The sequence below is a fragment of the Biomphalaria glabrata genome, chromosome 2 (assembly GCF_947242115.1).
Source record: "Biomphalaria glabrata chromosome 2, xgBioGlab47.1, whole genome shotgun sequence".
Lineage (NCBI taxonomy): Eukaryota > Metazoa > Mollusca > Gastropoda > Planorbidae > Biomphalaria > Biomphalaria glabrata.
Window position 1 is genome coordinate 397,276 of NC_074712.1, and position 18,475 is coordinate 415,750.

Here is an 18,475-nt window from a genome sequence, read left to right on the forward strand (position 1 = left end):
CACTATTAAATTACCACCTGAACAAAATAAACTCCACACAACTCCTCCTTTGCAGACACTGCGCCCACCCCTTTGAAACCATAAACCATATCCTCTTTGAATGCTCCTCCCTAATCCACCTTAGGCAGACCCTACTTCCACTACAGCCCAACATAACCAACACCCTGTACGGCAGTGCTGAACAACTGAAGAAAACAGCACACTTTTTTTCCTTGGCACAGTCTGCAAAAGAGCTTACAGCTCAGCAGCAATAAAGCTGGCTAGAAGAAGAAAAAAAAGAGGTTACATTACAAGAAGTGGTCGCAAAGTCAGAAAACCTAACAGATGACAATGAGTAGAACAATCATTTCTGATACAGGTACAAGTACTCAAGTGATGTTCTTTGTAAGAACTAATTAGGTGGAATCACCATAATTGATTTCTATCTTGTTCTATATATAGGTATATCTTGACAATCAGTCCAGTCATTGTTCATTCGTTTTTAATATTCCTTTTGTTCCCTCAATCATCTTGTTGTTTCAGTTAATGTTTTTATCTTTTTTGTTTTTGGAGGAGGGAGGGGCTGTGGTATATTATTATTATTATTATTGAAGTCACAACACCAAAGCCTTGCTACATTATGCTTTTAATTCAATTTATCATCTCCCCTTCTTTTGTGTGCTATCATATTAATGTTCATTAGTGTCACATCCATGCACAATTTGTTCTATGCTTTTTATAGTGTAAATAGTGACTTGACATTATTTAGATCAATTATATGTTATATTATATTTAAACTAAAACTGTTAGCATTTTCTATGATATTATTAATATGAATGTGCTTGTGTGTTGCTATGAATGCATTTTAAGTTTTAGTTTATGAAACAAATAAACAAAGATTATATTAATATTTGATATTTCAGACTTCACTATAGCATTGAGTTCATCCCCATAGTCTATTTAAAACTTTCAAATACTAATTCACTTTGTCTTATCAAATGGTGATCATGGGGGTATCCACTATCCATAGTCTCTGGTATGAACACTCACTGTCCTGGTTAGGGCTAGGATGTAATCTCTATTTCTGATGGAACACATGTAAAACCAAGAAAACAAACAGTAGACCTAGACTTTATTAACAGGTCATGCAAGCATTTTTTTATAATTGTGAACTGACGCTCTCAGAGCTATTTTTATGTATTTTTATTTTTGCTACTTTTGTAGACTAGTGCTAAGCTGTATGCTTATACTTACTGCCTATTATTATATGGGTTAGGGCGATGCTGTTTCCTGTACTGTTGACCAGAGTGTGTCAGTTTTAATTATTCTGTACTTTGAACTGCCTTTAAGTTTCAGAATTTTTGTTTTTTCTATATGTAAAGCTACTTTATATATATAGTTATATATTATGGTACATTATTTTTCTAATTGAAACAAGTCAAAATAATTGGCAGTTTGTTTTTTTAAAGTTTGTTTAAAAATGATGGCCACTTCAAATGTTTATGTACTAGATCTTTTCCTAATTTTTTTGTTTTTTATCTGCAGTGTTTTGTAACTGCTGCTTTGCTCATTTGAATTAAAGTATCATTTTGTTATTTCTTCTCTTTCTTGATTTCTTTTATCAAGCCCCTTGGTCACAGACTGAGGTGCACAGATACAACCCACCCAGTTGACCTTCTGGCAACTGTAACTTCTTGTTAGTGCAGGCTAGACATGACCTTGGGCCCTGCCATGCTAACATAATACTAATATTCTCTTGAATCATTCCAGACAGCATTGAGACCACCCCTGTCCCTAACAATACATAATTACCTTGCTTTAGTTGTAGAATGAAAGTTGAGCAAACAGTGAAAAGCTTCTATATAATTCACTTGGAGGTGAGGTGACTGAGCGGTGAAATACTTGGCTTCCAAACATGGGTCCAGGGTTTGAAGACTGGGATTTTTAATTTTAGGACTATTAGGCACCTTTGAGTACACCTGGTTCTAATGGGTTCCTGGCATTTGTTAGGGAAAGGTAAAGACAGTTGGTCATAGTGCCGACCATGGGACGCAAAAACAGATGACCTTTATATCATCTGCCCTACAGATTGCAAAGTCTGCAGCTAAAACCAACATGGGAAAGCCTTTGAGGAAAAATCAGGAGTTAGGGTTAAGTTAACAGCATACAGTGCTACTCCCAGGCAGAGCCTACGATGCCATTGATCCCAAACTGTATTGGCATATTCCATTTCTTCAAATATATAGCTGTGTGGGTGACATCATTGCAACCACAACTAATGTCAGGAAAATGATTCATAGCTAATGTTTGGAAAATGAGATGATCCATAGCAGCTTTGTGACTGAAGGAGGCCATAGAATCAGATCAAAGTTTGAGATTTGCAAAAAATTTGCTCAAAAACAAATATTGTTACAAAGCAATTAGCTAAAGAAACCTGTTAACTTTTAACATAACTTTTTAATGACATATGGAAAAGCACTATTAAACTACTAGAAATTTAGAAAAACTAGATCTAAGGGTTGCTGGAAGGGGAGGATAAAAGCGGCAATTTTCTTAGTACCAGTACCTGGTAACTATGTCAATCAACACATTGGACTAGGATAAGTTATGTAGCTTAAAGACATCCATACAACTTTTAAAGAATAAAATCACATCAGACTTCATTTAAGTTGCAGCCTGAGAGACTGAAATCCTCTCTAGCCAATGCAGTGGACTGAAACCCAGCTGTAGTGCTTCCTAGATCAGTTGAGATAGAGAGAAGCAAGTCTGGAGCAGCAAACATTAATGAGGCAAGGTTTCCTCTTTCTACCTGCACTGGGGCACTGTGAGTATCAAATTTGGCCTACAAACTGCATGAAATGCTGGATATCTGGCATAAACCACTGTCAAGGGGGCTTGAGTTCAAATCCTGATTTGTTTTTGCTGAGCAAAGAAACAACAGAAATACCATTTCCCCATATAGGCAATACAAAGTAATTTGAAAAAAAAAAAGAAATTAACACAGACCAGTTACAATAAAAAAAATGAAATTGTAAAATGAATGCCACTTTTATTACAAGGTATACATAAATATCAAAATGAGTTAATTATTTAAAGTTAGCAACTTTTTGTTCAAAACTAATGTACATTGGTAGTCCTGTAGATTGTGTAGAATCAAAGTAGCATGATTCATTTAGATATTTGATTTTAAAAGGGAGACAATTTGATTAGAAGTTATTATAATTTTTTAAAATTTCTTTTTAGTATGACAGTGCATCTACTGTAGAAAGATACAAAGGGATAAAACTAAATATCAGTTGTTATTCCATAAAAAAAAAGAAAAATGTACATTTAACACATTAGCATATTCTGTTCCAAAAATATAAACTTGATCAAAATATTTTATTGTCAAAGATATTATTGATTGAGTGGTATACCTTAAACCTCTTACATATTCATTCATGGTATAAAACACTGCCTGGTCACTAGAAAATGAATACTGTAATAACACCAAGAACTAAAAAACTTAATAACATTGACACTACCAACAATGTTCAAATTGCAATGATTTTGATGGAATCCTGTGATTATTCCTTATGTTATTCAACCACAGAATTCCATCAAAAGCTCTTAATTTTTTTAAGACATCATCTTGTTGAAAAGTAAAATGAGGTGTCAACTCTCTTAATGCCTATGATCATTGACAAATATAGCTCAAAGAAATCTTTCCTTAATTTCTAACTTAAAGTCAACAGTCAAAGTAAATGAATAGAAGGTACCTGGTACCTGGTAAATTAAAAAAAAACAACACAAAGTTGTTTTTCTCTACAAGTTCTACAATTTCAGATTCAAAGACAAAGTTTATTGTTTGTCCAATTAACCTTTGACCTTATCTTTCTTGGACACACTCAGCATAAAGAAAAATAAACCATTCATGAACAGTATTGTCTTGAGCAGCAAAATGTTAAGTGTTATGTGGTGACTACTAAAAGTTGTGTACACTTAATCTTTTATCACTCAATCGATGGAAGTCTTTCTAGACAAGTAAGCAATGGATTTCAGATATCCCTCACAGCTTCTGTGGTTGAATAATTTCCAGAGAAAAAAGCTGCTTAGAATGGTATCTGTCATGCTTGAAAAGGGCCACAGGGACTGTATAAAAAAAAAAAGAATAAATAAAAACTAAACAGAATTGACAGGCAATGTGGCATTAAAAAACAACAACACTTTCTAACTTTAGAACCTACAAACATTAGAGATAGTAGAAAAAACAACACTTGATTTATTACCAAAACAGCTGACATATCCAAACACAAGTGAGTAGCCTTCTTTTGTAAGGTACTTGTGTAGTCAAGGAAGATCTCATATTTGTAAACAGGCTAACATTTTAGGCTCCTTAGCTGACTAATCTTTTGGACATTCTGGAAGAAATAAATGCAAGAAGGGCTTAATATAAATATCATCATCTCTTGAAATTCTATTTGCAAAAGCTAAGACAGATCTCAAATATGAAAATAATGATCTCATAAAAAGATAATATAGATCACAAATTAGATCATTTAGATCTCAAACAAGATAGATCACAAATTAGATCAGATAGATCTTAAACAAGATAATATAGATCAACAATATAAGATAAAATGTGTAAATAAAAAAAAACAGCATAGCAGAGGAAAGCAAAATTACAAGATAGATATCAAATAGTATGAATCAATTAGCCTATATGCCGGTTAATAAATTTCACCAAATTTCACTGTTGATTCCCAAATGAGTATTTAAAAAATTCTGTTCAAATTTTTTTAACAAAAGAGAAAAAATAATTACAAAACTAAACAAAATAAATGTAAAGGCTTTCTTTTAGTGACTTTAGAATAGAACAAGTTTCCTGTTCCTGTAAACACTCCATCTCCTCAACACTCCATCTCAACACTCCATCTCCTCAACACTCCATCTCCTCAACACTCCATCTCCTCAACACTCCATCTCCTCAACGCTCCATCTCCTCAACACTCCATCTCAACACTCCATCTCCTCAACACTCCATCTCCTCAACGCTCCATCTCCTCAACACTCCATCTCAACACTCCATCTCCTCAACACTCCATCTCCTCAACGCTCTATCTCCTCAACGCTCTATCTCCACAACACTCTATCTCCTCAACGCTCTATCTCCTCAACGCTCCATCTCCTCAACGCTCCATCTCCTCAACACAATCTCCTCAACACTCCATCTCCTCAACGCTCCATCTCCTCAATGCTCCATCTCCTCAACGCTCCATCTCCTCAACACAATCTCCTCAACACTCCATCTCCTCAACGCTCCATCTCCTCAATGCTCCATCTCCTCAACGTTCTATCTCCTCAACACTCCATCTCCTCAACACTCCATCTCCTCAACACTTTATTCTGTCGTTATATGTGTTGTTAAGGTATTGCCAGGAATTGGGTACATTTAGTAATCAGCATTGTAGTACACATACATATATTAGAGAAGAAAAAGAGCCTTGACACTGTAGATCGCAAGGTCTGAAAGGGAAACTTTGCCATTATATTCCAGTTATTTCTGCTGGTTAAGTTTGTATTGCTGAACTCACTGACCTACATCAGTTCTATTCACATCAAGTTAACACTGCATGGTATCACAATGTAAGTTAAATAAAAAATTAAATTAACTTTCAGAAATGGTGGTCAACTTGATAGTCCCAGATTCAGACTCAGCTCTTCTTATCCTAAAAACTTTTAAGCCAAAGAGTAAAAAATTAACAGAATAAGGATTTTTTGTTCAGGAAAGATAATATCCCAAAATGATGTTAATGAATCCAGGACCATCAACAAGTCCAAATAACAGTCCAGCGTGCATTCTGCACATCCAGGCAGCCACCCATAGTCATAGTAAAAAGTATTTTCTAAAAGAGTTTCTATAATAACATTGTCAGATGCAGGTTCCATTTTCCCATTTTCATTCACAAAATTTGTGGCATGTGTGGCTGAGAGGCGGGCCTACACTGCTTGGCTACAGCTTAGCCACTTACCATGGGGGCTCGATTTTGAATCCTGACTCGAGCAGAGTTGTTTTCTGAAAGCCCAAAGACAGCATGTAAACCTCCCATGTGTTCCCTTCCCCCAATAGTCAACAAAAGGAAATTGGGCCATAGCAAAATAAGTATGCTCTAAGCATGAACTATGCACTATATCAAAAGCATTAAAAAAAAAAGATTTACATGTTTTTTTCAACTCTTTCATACCTTAACAAATGAATTTGAATAAGTAACTATTCTATTTGAAAGTGAAACAAAACTAAACACTATTAAGTCCAAATACTTTTTACTATGACTAAGTAATAGTAGGTATAGAACTAATCAATATCAGGCCCCAATACTTCTTACTTTGGCTATTGATGAAATAAACATGACATCAAACATAATAGCAGCACCCAGGGAGAAGAAGGTGAAGAAACTGTAGTAATACATAGATAAGTCTTAAGGAGGACTCAAACCTTGGACCTCAGAACCATCCCCATCACATAGCTGTGACCAGATGCAAGTTAGACTTCCTGAATAACACCCCAAAAGACGATCTACAAATCTTGTAAGATGCCCCAACAAACTAAGAGATAGGTGAAGAATATTACAGACAATATCAAAGTGAGAAATCATCAAGTTTAACAGAAAATTCAACAAAATCAAAATAAAACAACCAGTTTGATACAAATATAAACCAATCTAAACAATTAAACCCATGTTTTTTTAATTCAGACTGTCTTTCCACTGATTTGGACTCTCCTTCCTTCACTCTTTCTTAGACTGTTCATTGGCAAATGAAATAAACTAAGAGCTTTCACAGCCCCCAGTCTATTGCCATCTTTTTGCAGTATCTCATCTTCTTATCCAAGATTATTACATCCTACGGGTGTCTCAAGGGTCAATCTAGTCATGCAAGTTAATCAATGACTTAAACTCTGCCAATTCACAAATAGAGGACTCATTATCTATTGTTCAGTTGCATCACTGCATCATCTCTACTGTTGGTTCTCTTTACTCCCCTTTGGTCTTGTTCACATTTCTTTCTCGGCTCATCAAATACAGAGTACATCTTCCATGAACATTTCCAGCAGAATAAAACTTTTTGGTCTAATAACAAAGTCACTAAGTTTTGATAATCCTCAAAAGCTGTCTATGACGATTCTCCAAGTCCAGTGTTTTCTCTGCCAAGTTGCAATTCTCTAGTTCTTAATAGAAAATCATTTTTCCACAATTGCTTATCCATGTGAAAGTGGAATCATTGGCCTACCAATTTTCCAAATATGTTTCAATTTTTTGTCAAGAAAATATATAAAAATAAAGTACCCAGTTTATCTTTTCTTTTGAAAAGGATGAAAGAGCCATTTTTGCAAACCTGGTTGTTGACATCAAAACCATGTATTTGGTGAAGTCAATACAGAGCAATGGTTTTAGCACATCCACAGATATTCCATCTTTAGTTCTTCTTTTTTAGGGTCCCCATTTGTGTTGGATGAAAAACTAAAATGAATGGCTCTTTGGTCCATCCTAACAAGGCCTCATATCTTATAGATTTCTGATGTTGCTTCAAAAAAGAATATAATTATGTTTTATGCATTTCATGTGTCAATCTAGTCATGCATGTTAATTAGTGAATTAAACTCTGCTAAGTCACTGGTTTACCTGGCTGATTCAGGCAGCCCATTCTATATTCAAACTAGGGAAGAAAGAGCACTTGTAGGAATTTGGCCTAGCATATGGAATAAGAATATTGCCTGGATTGTGGTGTGAACAGATGAATGGGTCATTTCTCCATCCAGAATAAGACTTACTCTATTGCCATGATAGATCAATTCAGATTGACTTCTCTGCTTTTTCTTCAACTTTGTCAGTTTTTTAAAGCCATTGCAGTTCCATCAGCAAATATTCCATAATCATTGGCTAAAGTGTCAAACAGTGGGACTGTTATAAAATCTGTCCATGTATACAATATTATTTTTTTTTATCAAGTGGCTAACAGCCTTAGAACAAAGCTAAGAACGACATATCAATTCTGGAATCACATTCTTTGTTTTGCCTGTGTTGAATTTCTATGCTGATATAGCAATGACATTGCCATTATTATTAATTGCTTCATAAGCCATAGTTTTGATTACCACTTTGATAGGTTTGGATTTTTATATATTGCTTTGTAACAAATCAGCCTTGGCAAGGAATCATTCCTCATCCAAAGTTGGCATGTTGAGATAGTTAGAAATAGTGCTGAAATGTTGAGATAGTTAGAAGTAGTGGGTGACCCAAGGCTCTCCTGGCTTCTAATAGATCACCATACAAAATGTCTTGAGGAAGTCAACCTTGTGGCATTCCATGAACATGTCCAAGCTAGCCAAGATGTCTACTGCTGATAACAGTGCGAAGGTTCAGAGGAATCATAAATGCACTGAACACTTCTAAAGGAAATAGATAGATGATGTTATATTTAATCATCAGAGACTTTCACCCCACAACTTTGGATGATTTTCTATTAATGAAGCATACACTCTATACTGTCATACTGATATGTTCAAACCCTGCCTCCTGCAGGAGGTTTGGACTAGGATGTAATAATCATCAAACCTGAATTAACATGTAAAACAAACTACAAAAAGGTCCTCTCCGATGAATTGATAGGTAAAGAGTATTTGAATGAAATGGGATATATAAATAGTTTTAACTTAATGATTAACATAACAGGAAACAAACCTAAATGTCTTCAAATTCATCATAGCAATGAACAAGTTGATCAGGACCACGACAGCATCAAGAATGTAAACTCCATACAAAACGTAGCCAATCACCTCAATGACTTTCAGCAGCACACTGTCTGTTATCTCTGAGTCACCATTAACCTGACTGCTATTTGCTTCTTCTTAAATAGCTGGTGCCTGAGAGTTCCCCATACCAAAGGCAGCCCAGAACAATGTCCCAGTGGTCTCTAAGAGGCTGAAAAAAAAGTCTTTGGTCAGTAAATAAAATTTTTTAAAGTACATTTGGGAATAAATTAATTCCTGTAAAATCTAGTAAATTTAATATCATCTAGCTAATTTAATATATCATCTTGTAAACTTAAACATCTTAACTAGTGATCAGCTTTCAAAGTATTTAACTTTAAACACTACCAATAAAAGCCATAATTTATTTATTTTAAGTTTTAAGGTCACTTGCAGAAAAAATTTCTTTCTTTTGAGTATGTCTATACAACCTGAAGTTATTTTGCTTTGCAAAAAAAACATCCATAAATTAAATATAAAAAACCTTCACCTTGTAAGTCAAATGACTCTACCCTGCAAAGTTCTCATTCTTGGAAATACTGTATAGGCTTATTTGTCCACATATAAAGGCAATCATGACTGAAATAGATGAAGGTAAACTTGCCAACATCCTATGGAATAATAACTAGATTAAGATACTTTTCGCATAATTTCATTAAGTTGGCTCAAGTAAACTTGACTTACACTAATGTTGTTATTATAATAACCTGTGTTCAAATCCTTCATATCATCATGATTAAAATATTATGCCTAAGCCAAGAATCCTTAGCCCTTCATGCAGTATGAAGGTAATTTGTGGCCTACTTCTGTTTCTAACCAGGTGCAAGTAAGTTGATTTGTATAATAGCTAAAAGTGTCATGAAATGCTTCACTGAATTGGTTGAATCTAGTGGATTTTTTACCTAAATAGACCTACTCAATAATGAATAATCTACAGAAGATAATAAACAAAGTGAAATTGAAACACTTTAATTAACTAATTAAACAAGTATAGTTATATCTTTGAATCACCAAGTTTTCAGTTCCAATGAAGAAATTTTTAAAGCCTAACTAATAATATGAGAGGCACAGTGGGGAGTGGTAAAGCACTTGGCTTATGAGCACAGGTCCCAGGTTCGAATCCTAGAAGACTGAAATTTTTATTTTCAGGATCGGATCTTTAAGGCCCCTCTTAGTCAACCCAGATCTAATGGGTACCTGACATTAGTTGGGGAAAAGTAATGACGGCTATGGTGCTGGTCACATGACTTTAGCTAACCATAGGCCACAGAAACAGATGACCTTTACATCATTTGCACTATAGACATCATGGTCTGAAAGGGAAACTTACTTTTTTAATAATATGAGCTAAAATAAACCTTTGCTCTAATATTGTAATTCTTCTTATAATTATTATAATTTCCTAGAGCCTTAAGTTTCAAGAGATTCTAGACAAGTATAAGGATGTCCTCAACTTTTCTCGGACATTTTTAGATGTACTAGAAAATAGAGGAACACCATTGTATGAATTTATATTTCATTTTTGGCATTGTAATAATTTATATGTAAGGCACTATTTTTTATAACAAATTTCCTTCAGGATAATAAAAAAAAATATTATTATAAAAACTGAGCTCATAATCATACCATGGCAGCTGTCAGCATCCATTAATGGTGATCCATTACAGCATGCATTTGTTCATCCCAGGTGATCCATTACAGCATGCATTTCTTCATCCCAGGTGATTCATTACAGCATGCATTTGATCATCCCTGGTGATTCATCACAGCATACATTTGTTCATCCCTGGTGATTCATCACAGCATGCATTTGTTCATCCCTGGTGATCCATCACAGCATGCATTTGTTCATCCCTGGTGATTCATCACAGCATGCATTTGTTCATCCCTGGTGATCCATCACAGCATGCATTTGTTTATCCCTGGTGATCCATCACAGCATGCATTTGTTCATCCCCGGTGATCCATCACAGCATGCATTTGTTCATCCCTGGTGATTCATCACAGCATATATTTGTTCATCCCTGGTGATCCATCACAGCATATATTTGTTCATCCCTGGTGATTCATCACAGCATACATTTGTTCATCCCTGGTGATTCATCACAGCATACATTTGTTCATCCCTGGTGATTCATCACAGCATACATTTGTTCATCCCTGGTGATTCATCACAGCATGCATTTGTTCATCCCTGGTGATCCATCACAGCATACATTTGTTCATCCCTGGTGATCCATCACAGCATGCATTTGTTCATCCCTGGTGATCCATCACAGCATACATTTGTTCATCCCTGGTGATCCATCACAGCATGCTCTTGTTCATCCCTGGTGATTCATCACAGCATGCATTTGTTCATCCCTGGTGATCCATCACAGCATACATTTGTTCATCCCTGGTGATCATCCAATTATATCATAGAATTATAAAAGAAAAATACTAATGAGCAACACATACATCTTCTTAGTGTTCTGGTTGAAGGCAGGTTAAACGTGGTAGAAAGGAACTCATACGCATTAGGACAGTAAAAGTGCAATGTTATTGTGAAGGATATTTTTTCATCTGTATAATTTGCATTTCCTGTAGGCTCCTCAAACAGATGTAAAGATAAATCTGAAAAGCATAAATATATTTTTAAAAATCATATATTAAATGTTAAATTGGGATCCATCTTAGACCAGTTGATCTAAATGTTATCTATAACTATTGCCAAACAAATAAAAAGAGTGCCACATGGACATGAATAATTTATCAATGATTGTTATGCGAATTATTATATATTCTTATCACTAAACTATCGAGTAAATACATTTACCATCATAACTGTTTTAGGTGAGGTTGGCTTTTCTATAACTCCTCTCATAAACATTGAACTTTCTTTTTATAATATATCAGAAGTCTCTTTGAATTGTACAATTTCTTCTTTCACCTTAAGACTTTATTTTTCCTTCTTTTAAACTGGCCAGGAAGCTGCATCGTTATGACACTGAAAAATAATAATTGTTAGCAATACAAAATCCATTCAGGCATAACAGTAAATTCTGGAGTATATATTAAAATTAGATAAGCTTTCATTCAGATACCATAAGTATATCTCTAATTCTATAGCATTGACAGAAAAAATACAGATAGTGATTTAATTAATAATGAAAATATGACAAAAAATAAAATATCACATATACAATTGGAATTCATTTTGTTGTTTAGTTGAAGTCCAAGATATGAATATCAATATCACTAAATGTATAAAATATACATAAGTACAATAATATATTAAATCTAACAGTGCATTTTGATTTACCATATTGAATGCCTCTTAGGTGTTTGCAAAGACCAGGGAACAGTACCAGGAAAAAGAAGAAGAGGCAGACAGAGAAAGCGATGGGAGGACAACATAAAAGAATGGACGGTACATCCATTGAAAGAGGTTCTAACTAAGGCAAAAGACAGAGAGGAATGGAGAAAGATGATTGACAAATCTTGCATGGTGCCGCAACGGTCTTACAAACTAAGGGATAGGTAAAAGTAAGTTAAAGTCAGTCTAGATCAGTTCATGTCAGTTGTTATTTCATTATACTAGTCAAACATTTATTTAGACAATACTGAAAATACTCGCTGTTATTTCTACTTTGCTTCAAATACTATACTGGGATTCATGAGCAGTACTTTTTTTTGAAATAGTTAAATGTAAAACCAATTCAAACTCACATAGAAGTCTAAAATTAACATTTTCTACATTAAGTATCACCTGAAATATTGTAGGAATAGCTGAGGGTTTCAGATTTTTCATTATATCATCAAAGTTTGCATCAATAAAATGTGTGCTGTCCACAAAGTCATACACATCAGGGGTCCATCCTTTCCCTCTTTTCATTGCTGCAACCATTTATCTCACATGTTGGCTTATTTAAGGAATCTGCAACATAAAGAAATAATAAATAATGAATAACATACCGGTACAAAAAATGGTGACCAATAATTTCATCCCCAATTAAATATTTTTTGTTATTCATTGTTTAATTGTGCAGTTAAGGCTTTGGCTTTAAGCCCTCATTTCATCTAATATATAAATATGAATATTTTAAATGCTTTTAAATATTTTTTGACATGTTATAAATGCGTTTATAGTGTTTCTTCTTCCACTTCACATTCTTGATGAGTTGTACATCTGGGTGTGTACTTAGCTACAGGGCTTCTTGTGGTTGTAAGGGATATACATGACGTAATGATCAAAGGCAAAAGTGTGGTGGAAGTAGTGGAAATCTTTTGAGAGAGGAGAACGATTAGAATAATTATGACCATGCCGCTGATAACTTATCATCAAAGGCCAAGGTGTGGTGGAAGTAGGCTACCGGTAGTGGAAATCATTTAAGAGATGAGAACGATTACAAGACTAGACTAAAGAAAGTAATATCTCTCTGTCTTTGGAAAGTTTAGTTTAGCCTAAAAAAAGTAATCCCTCTCTGTCTTAGGAAAGTTTAGTCCCAGTAATTGGACATTGAAAATGCGAGCACATTTGTCTCATAATTAGACTATTTTCAAACATATCTAGATCTTCATTATTTAAATGTACAATATAAAAAAATGATTTAAAACAACAGGCTTGAAAAATTTATAATCTAGATTGAGGATTGTTGTAATGGCCTATGTTGTCTTCTCCATGGAAATTAAAAGGAAATGGCTTTATGTTATAGATTCACCTAGGTATATAGTTCTGTGATTAGTAGCCCATTCTAATAAAAATCAGGAAAAATGAGTTTACATTATTTTTAAATATATAACACAACTTTTCTAAGACAGAGAAGATTGATTTTCCAAGATTCAGGGCAACTTTCCTTACAGCTAGAAAAAGAGTTATCTATCTATCTCTCTATCTATAAATATAAATATATATATATATATATATATATATATATATATATATATATATATATATAATATATATATTTATATATATAATATATATTTATATAAAATTGCGTAATTTTAGTTTTTCGCTGTTTCTTTTTTATTTCTCTATTTTATTTGGGGCCACCAAATCACATCGCCTAGGGACTCTACTTATCTAAAACAGGCCCAGCTATGGTGGATTATTATCATCATTGTGTTTTATTTATTCAAGGATCCTTTATCCTTCTTCCCTAGTGCTATTAGAGCATGGAATGGGTTGCCTGAGCTAGCCAGGAAAACCAGTGACTTGGCAGAATTTAAGTCATTGGTTAATATGCATGACTAAATGCATGACGCGTAGGACGTAATCATCTTCTTTTTTGAAGTAATGTCTGTATTATATAAGATAAGATAAGATAATACTTAAATGTAAGTCGCTATTCTATTCGTACAAGTCATTTATTTTTTTGTTTATCGCTGGATCATTTAAGTATTGAATTGAATTTGAAAACATTAAACGCAAGGTAAATCAATTCTACATAGTGTTTTCCCAGTGTTTAGATAGAGACTCCTCCGTATCCACACATGCTGTTCTGGATAGTATCTTGGGTGTTATGCAAATCCACTACTATTTCATCAACTATTCTACATTAGCCAAAGAACATTACAACTAATAAGATGAACGTACTCAAGACTTTCTACTACTATAAATGATGCATTCATTAACACTTGGGAAGCCTGTTTTGTCTACTTATCCGTCGTTATTTAAATATCTCTAATTCTAATCAACCATCTTCTAAGCTATCGCCATATCGTTCTTCCTTGTTTGCCTATTCTCCTGCGTCATTCGTCTGTCTGACTAAGTCACTGTCACTCCTTTAACCGGAGCTAAAAACAATGCACAATATAATCTACCAAAGCTAACATACTCTCTAACTCAGTGATGCCCAGCCTAATTCGACCTGCGGGCCATTTTAATTTCTGACACTCGTGTCGCAGGCCACATGGCCGAAAAGATACAAAAAACGTAATGATATGGAACTAAAACTATTTTATTAGAATCCCGTGGATCTAGCTCACTTACATTAATTAAGGAGATGTTTGAAGTTTATCTACTTTTCTACCCTTCGGAACAATGGCTTCATTTCTCTACTTACAATGGGAGCAGCATTCTATCTAGCTTATCTGGCTGCCTGGTCGTGCGGTTTGCACGCTGGACTGTCGTTCAGATTTATCGATGGTCCCGGGTTCAAACCCTGCCCGCTCCCATCCCCCGTCGTCCTGCGGGAGGTTTGGACTAGGAAGTAATTATCTTCAACTCTGAAGGAACATCCGAAACATGTAAAACAAACAAACAAACAACCACCGACTCATTTTCTTATCTCTTTTGGCAACTATTCAATTCTTCAATCTCTAGGTGTAGTTTAACAATATTTTATTCGAGGCTCAAATCAAGAATGTATATATATGTATATATATGTTTGCTGTTTAAAGAGCCACACTTTCTTTACAAATCAAAGTCATTGGCTTATTATCATGTTCCACAACAAAGTAAAGATCAGTTCACTTTTCCTGTTAGATTATACATCTAGTCCCATTTCATAAACACAATGTTAAAGGTCATGGCACCAATCCATCAGAGAAAAAGTTAGGACTCTAATGTATGTAAAAATAACTTTATCAACCTTTTTGGAGAGCCGTCATTTCGGCGGGCCGGATGGAACCACTTCGTGGGCCGTATCTGGCCCGCGGGCCTTATTTTGGGCATCACTGCTCTAACTCAACTAGGACACAATGCCACGTAATTTAGAAGCAATATTACTTTCGAAAAACATATCATTGAAAACTTTCATTCTACAGGCTTCTAGCTGGTTAGCCTATGCAATAATTCAATAATTAATTAGTGTAAATATCTTTTAACTAGTATTACTACTATTACACACCGACCTGTGACTGTCAATAAAACTTAAAAAATTATATTTTAAAAACTATTTATCTCCGAGGAAATCAAATTACATATTTGTAATCTGCATTTTTTTCTGCATATTCTTAACATATCATAAGAGAAACCTGATTTAGCGTTTCTAGTCTCGTAAACTAATACCCTAGGTGTCTACATATATCTATATCTAGATCTAATAGTTACAGTAAATTATATATCATTAAATTTTGATTAAATTGATTAAAAAATCAGAATAACCAGATGTATGAACTATGAATGATAAAATCCATGTATTGTGGTAGCGTAAATTAAGGCCGAATAAACAAATCTATATAGTTCAGTGCACATACTCGATTGTGATGGGTGTTTGAAGTACCCAGATTAGCAGATTGGAACCTAGATCAAGAACTAGATATGATTATATTATATATAGGCCCGTGAGACTAGGTTATAGTTGTGTCAGCGCTGGATGTGGCAAAGTGTGTGTGTTATAGAATCTAGGTCGCAGCTGGGGCTTCGAAGAAACGTGAACTACTGCACTCCTAATTAATCTTCGGATTCGAAGACAAGCCTTATTGATCTTATCTTATATAATACAGACGTTACTTCAAAAAAGAAGATGATTACGTCCTACGCGTCATGCATTTAGTCATGCATATTAACCAATGACTTAAATTCTGCCAAGTCACTGGTTTTCCTGGCTAGCTCAGGCAACCCATTCCTTGCTCTAATAGCACTAGGGAAGAAGGAGTATTTGTACAAATTTGTCCTAGCATATGGGACGAGGAATGTGCCTTTATCTTTGTGTCTTTCAGAGTATTTTATTAAATTTTGTTTTTGTATTTGAAGATTATGGTTCAGTGTTTTATGTATTATTGCTACTTTACTTTTGAGCCTTCTGTCCTGAAGGCTTTCTAAATTTAGTGATTTTACTAAAGGTGTTACTCTAGTCAAATGTGAATATTCGTTTGTTATGAATCGCACTGCTCTATTTTGTGTCTGTTCTAGTTTCTTAATGTTTTCTTGAGTTGAGGGGTCCCAAACAGAGGATGCATATTCTATTATTGGCCTAACCAAGGTTAAATAACATTTTAGTTTTATGTTCTTATTTGATTTATAGAAATTTCTTTTAATAAATCCTAATGCTTTGTTTGATTTTTTGTAGTTTCATCAATATGTGGATTCCATGACAGTTTTTCATTTATTATAACACCTAGGTATTTTGCGTTTTTAGTCTGTGTTACTGGTTTGCCATGAATAAGATAAGTGGAATTAATTTGTTTTAGTTTTTTTGTTACTCTTAACAACTGACATTTTTCTGGGTGGAAAGACATGCTCCAATTTGATTCCCATTTCTGTAATTCATCTAATTCTCTTTGTAAAATATCTGTGTCTTGTGTTGTTTTTATTGTTCTATATATTATGCAATCGTCTGCAAATAATCTGACTTTTGTTCCTGAAGTAATGCAATTTGGTAAATCATTTATGTAAATTAAAAATAGTAGTGGACCCAAGACTGTTCCTTGAGGTACACCTGAGTTTACTGTTATCGGTGTTGATTTAGAGCCATTTATTATTACAGTTTGTTCTCTCGCTATCAGAAAGTCTTTAATCCACTGATGCAGTGGACCATTAATGCCAAAATATTTTAATTTTTTAAGCAAGCTATGGTGGTGAACTTTGTCAAAAGCCTTAGAAAAATCTAGTAAGATAGCATCTATTTGTTCACTATTATCTAAACCTTTTGAAAAATCATCAATTAGTCCTATTAGTTGTGTTTCACATGATCTATATTTCCTAAAGCCATGTTGGTATGGTGTGAGGACATTATGTTTGTCTAAGTGGTTTATGATGTTGCTACATATTATGTGTTCTAGGATTTTACATGTGATGCTGGTAAGTGATACTGGTCTGTAGTTTCCTGGGTCAGATTTTTCTCCTTTTTTAAATAGGGGGGTGACATTAGCTTCTTTCCAGTCCTTTGGTACTCTGCCCTGGTTAAGTGAAGCCTGAAAGAGTATTTTGAACACTGTTGCTAGCTCATTACTTAGTTCTTTGAGTAATCTAGCTGGAATACCATCAGGTCCAGAAGCTTTATTTGGTTTGGTGTTGGCTAATAGTTTTTAAATTCCATTTTCTTGTACTACTATATCTTCTATGTTGTCTACTTGGTTCAAATTCAGTAATATGTCTTTGTCTCCTGGGGCTGAGAATGCTGATGCAAAGTATTTGTTTAGAATGTTTGCTTTAGTTTCATTATCATTATGTATTATGTTATGTTCATCTTTTAATGGCGCTATGCCTGTTGTTTCCATTTTCTTAGACTTAATGTATGACCATAGGTTTTTGTTGTTGTCTTTAGATATTACATTGTTTATGTATTCACTCTGCAGCTGTCTGCTTACTTTTTGGGTTAAGTGTTTAATTTTTATATACTTTTTGTAAACTCTTTCTGCATTAGTTTCTTTAAATTTTCTATATAGGTTTTCCTTCTGTTTACAAAGCTTCTTTAGTCTATTATTAAACCAGCATTTATTTATTTTGTTTGATGTGTATTTAGTTGGTATATGATTTTCTAAAATGCTTTTAAGATGGTTTTTAATGAAATTCCAGAGGTCATCGACTGGTTGGTTAATGTCTTTTTCTAATAAGAATGTTTGTTGAAAGTTTAATGCAGCTTGGTGTAGTTGTGTTAGGTTACATATATATATATATATATATATATATATATATATATATATGTCATATATATAGATATAGATCAGCAGTACTCATCAAATTGGGATTGAATTTTTTCTAGGGGTCTCCTAAGACAGAGGTTCAAAACTGTTGTCCGGGGGCCCCTTTATATAGCTGTAGCTTGCAGACGGAAC

At 34.2% G+C, this 18,475-nt stretch overlaps 1 long non-coding RNA gene across 3 annotated transcripts; it reads right to left on the bottom strand.

Annotated features, from left to right (window-relative positions):
- Window positions 1-2,416: 2,416 nt before the first annotated feature.
- On the bottom strand, window positions 2,417-15,961 carry LOC129924416 (uncharacterized). 3 transcript variants are annotated; one of them, XR_008776359.1, is made up of 8 exons: window positions 15,861-15,961; window positions 12,519-12,686; window positions 11,586-11,756; window positions 11,228-11,383; window positions 9,258-9,378; window positions 8,700-8,939; window positions 4,248-4,379; window positions 2,417-4,110 (listed from the first exon to the last, which is right to left on the bottom strand). It is a non-coding gene; the product is annotated as an uncharacterized LOC129924416 (long non-coding RNA). The 3 variants fall into 3 exon arrangements; XR_008776357.1 differs by having other exon boundaries at window positions 9,258-9,346; window positions 15,861-15,960; XR_008776358.1 differs by lacking the exon at window positions 15,861-15,961 and adding an exon at window positions 15,608-15,632 and having other exon boundaries at window positions 9,258-9,346.
- Window positions 15,962-18,475: the final 2,514 nt, after the last annotated feature.